Below are 3,849 nucleotides of genomic sequence, written 5' to 3' on the forward strand. Positions count from 1 at the left end.
TCATGTCAAGGACTGATCCTGCAAAACTGATCTGTCGACTGCAATATGGGACAGCTAGAATATGATTGATGAGGAATGCTGTTTTTTTTCATTGGTGAAGTTGATAAATAGAAAGCTGTCAGAAAAACCAGAGAAGATGCAAAAAAATGTGTCAGCTGTATTTTATTTCCATAAATCCATCAGTTTTTCCCCAAAGATTGTGTGATTACATCGTGTTTTCCTCTGTGTCTTAAAAACTGAAGTTATTTTATGTCATTTTTATTGAAACACGAAGCCAAAATGTTCAGCTGGTAAATTAAAACGCATTAATGTCTGGTTTGTTATTTTTATTTTGTGTCCTGATCAGAGCCCTTTGACCCTACATTATTAAACAGGAAACACCAAACACATTGCTAAAGAGTGGTAAAAGAAGATTTTAGGGGATGATGGGGAATTTTGCCTTTAAGGTGAATTATTGCCATCAAAGTGAACATATTTATCCAAAATACATGGATCCGTTTCAAGTGTAAGACAAAGGACCAATACCTTTGTCTTACAGCTCATAAATGAAACCAAACCTCCATGCTAAAAACTGACAGCCCTTCAGTTTTTGTTTTGTTTTTTTTGTCAGCATTCCTGTATTTTTAAATTTTATTTATTTGTTGCTCTGTTTTTCTAAGCAGACCGCTGCATTTCAGGGTGAGCATGAGAGGGCGGTTTCTGGGCGGCGTTGGTTCTGACAGCACCCGGCGCAGCTGTCCGCAAAGACTCCTGATTAAACCACATCATACTTAAGGCCGAGTTGAACCACCATTAATTGTTGGATTGTTAGATGCCGCACGGTGACAGTTAGCGTACAGCCGTTTTCCGAAACTCCTCGGGCTTATCCTGTAAATCTAATGTTTACAAACTTATCTTTGTCTCCTCGCAGAACCACCTGTGTGTTCCTGGACCTCCATCAAACTTTTCTTTAGAAAACAAGAAAAAGTGAACTCAGTCAGCCCCTTGCCTGCCTGTCTGCTCTCTCAACTCACCTTGAGAGTCACCACTTACCTGGAAAAACTGCCTGTTAAAAAGGATATGTAAATAAACTGAATTAATTAATTTACCTCCTATAACTCTGGAACTCCTCTGAACAATTCCCTGACTTCTGAAATCCTGACGAGTTTCACATCAACTTTGAAACGGTAACGAGTCTAACCTCTCATCTGGAGTACTTTAACATGCATTCTGACCCCTCTCACAGTTACATACCTGATTCCTTTCCTCCTTCAAAATAAAGTGTTATTTAAATTCTGCTTCCTGTGAATCCTTTTAGCTCAGTAAACTGAACACTGAGTTAAAAACTACTTGTAAGTTATGACATTTTTGAAACTGTAGATCAAAGTTTTCTAACTTTAAGTGAATCTGCGAGGCAGAGCAGAACTTACACAAGAAACAAACTCACATTTGAAGATAAATTCACTTGTATTTCCTAAACAAATTGGAGTGAGCTTCTAATTTCTCCTATTTGTCCTCACATATATGAGAAAACATAAGGGTTTTATTTGTTTCTAATAACTCATCTTCTCACATGCAGTAAACAAATCCATGGTTTGAAACACGTGTTACAACTTTCAGCTGTCCTGCCTTTTCTCAGAGCCGCCATGCTGATTGTTTCACGTTCATCTCTAAACTCAGACTTCAGCTCAGTGTGTTGAATAAAGCTAAATAAGATTTTTGATTTAATTTGTCCTATTTATCTTTAGAATGTTTGAAAAATCTGTACAAACATAAGACTTTCTTATTTTTTGTTAACATAAAACCCAAATACCTAGGTGGCCTCCTGACACAGTTTGCATTAAATTAGATTAAATTAAAATGAGAAGTTAGTCAACAGCAACACATTTGGCTGCAGAATAATGTCTTTGCTATTTAGTAACTTCAAAATAAAAGTTTACTGTGCTGGTACCACATTTAATTTCTATTTATTACCAAAAAACAGAAGGAAAACAAATCAAATATGTTAAGATAAAAAGACAAAACTGCAAGTTATCCATATTTTTGATAACTTACTGACATCATGATACATTTTTGATAAATCTCCAGCCTCTAATGTAAACTGTACAAATATAGTTATCAATTTAATATAAAATAATAAACACATTTTTTTCCACCAACCTAGAATTAGTTAGTATCCATGCACAAAAAACATATTATCCCTTTTTTTATTTTGACCTTCTGAAAGTTAAATTGTTTTATGTTGTCGATGTGTCAGATTACCTTATCAACAAAATTACAGAAAAAAATAAAGCAAAAAACACTTTTAAATTCACAGTTTTTTTCTAAATAAAATTATCTCTTTTCTTTTTCTCATCAGGGATGTCTGGGATCTTTAAAACTTTCTTTTAATAGTTGGACATCAAATAAAAATCATATTTTCCTGTGATCTGATCAAATCAATTAAACATTAAGCAAAGATCTCAGTATCGTAAGGTCCGCCTTTGTTTGAGCTCAAATAAGTGTTTTACAGAAAATGTAATTGTGATGAAAAACCACAAGCATGCAAAGTCACCGTGGTGTTATGTCGCCCTCTGGTGGATGATTGGTACAGACCGGTTCAGAGTTGGGAGAACTTCTGCAGCTAAAAGTTAAATAAAACTTAAATATAAAATGTTGCCGTGGTGTGCAGTTATGAGGGCGTGGGACCGGAAATAATAGAGGAAGTGGATTTCACTGAAAGACCAAACCAGACATAGATCTTCTCATATATCTAAAATATTTAAAGGTTGGACTTCTCTTTAATTTCAGAATAAATAATTAAATATGAGTTTAGGACTGAGCCTTAGTGGGTGATAATATTGGACTAAATTTTTTATTTAGTCTAATTCTTCCTCAAATGTCAGATTTACCTGAGCCTGCATAAAATTCACATTTTATATTCTGGGAAACAGCGATTAAAACCTCACTGCAGAAACCGGTAGATGGCAGCCAAACCTCGACCTGAACAGGAGAAATAGATCTCCGCTGTATACTTGTCTGAGGATGATTGATGCACGATGACATTATGACGCGCCGAAATAGCTCAGTTGGGAGAGCGTTAGACTGAAGATCTAAAGGTCCCTGGTTCGATCCCGGGTTTCGGCACACTATAGGTGACTGTGAGGATAACCGCCTGATTGTTTTTAAATAGTATATGATTTGCATCGAATTTTCAATAAAATGAATTCCATGCCAGCAAATATTATTCGACAATTTAAGCTAAATAAATCCACCTTATAGACACTCTGGGCGACCTTACAATACAAGCAGCTCTTTTTAGAAAATCAACCATTCTTTACATCATAAAAAAGAATAAAAGACTAAAAAATGGTAAAATATCCACTGTCAGAGTACAGACAAGTGATGACTATGGCGATGGGGTCAGAGGACCTCCTGAACCTCTCAGTGCTGCAGCCTCCTCTGCTGTGGACAGGGTGTCTGCCATTATGGCTCCCAGTTTGTCCGATGCGCCTCTCTGCGCCACAGTTCTGAGCCTCCTGCTGGCTTTCTTCCCCAGCTTCTCCAGTCCCTTGGTATTTGTGTCATAAGGTTACATGCCCAAACACTTGGCAGAATTTAAAAAAAGGACGCTACAGTGTGACTAAATGTCTGATCGCAGACATCGTAGGACCTCAGCCTCCGCAGAAGGAAGAGGCAGTTCTGCCCCTTCATGCACCAGACCCTGCGTTCCACAAGCCGATGGCTAGCCTTCTGTTTAACAACAAGAAATGAAGTACGTAAATGTTACATATCAAGAGAACCTCGTGCCAGGAGAGCGGAGAGACCACAGAATGTTCTTGGACCTCTTGGAGGTTCCGGCTGTGTCTCAGCTGTTCTAGCTCGTGTGAG

The 3,849-nt window shown here is 37.4% G+C and overlaps 1 non-coding gene across 1 annotated transcript; it reads left to right on the forward strand.

Annotated features, from left to right (window-relative positions):
• Positions 1 to 3,032: 3,032 nt before the first annotated feature.
• trnaf-gaa lies at positions 3,033 to 3,105 on the forward strand. Its single transcript has one exon. It is a non-coding gene; the product is annotated as a tRNA-Phe (tRNA).
• Positions 3,106 to 3,849: the final 744 nt, after the last annotated feature.

This window comes from Kryptolebias marmoratus, linkage group LG4, assembly GCF_001649575.2.
Source record: "Kryptolebias marmoratus isolate JLee-2015 linkage group LG4, ASM164957v2, whole genome shotgun sequence".
Classification (NCBI taxonomy): domain Eukaryota; kingdom Metazoa; phylum Chordata; class Actinopteri; order Cyprinodontiformes; family Rivulidae; genus Kryptolebias; species Kryptolebias marmoratus.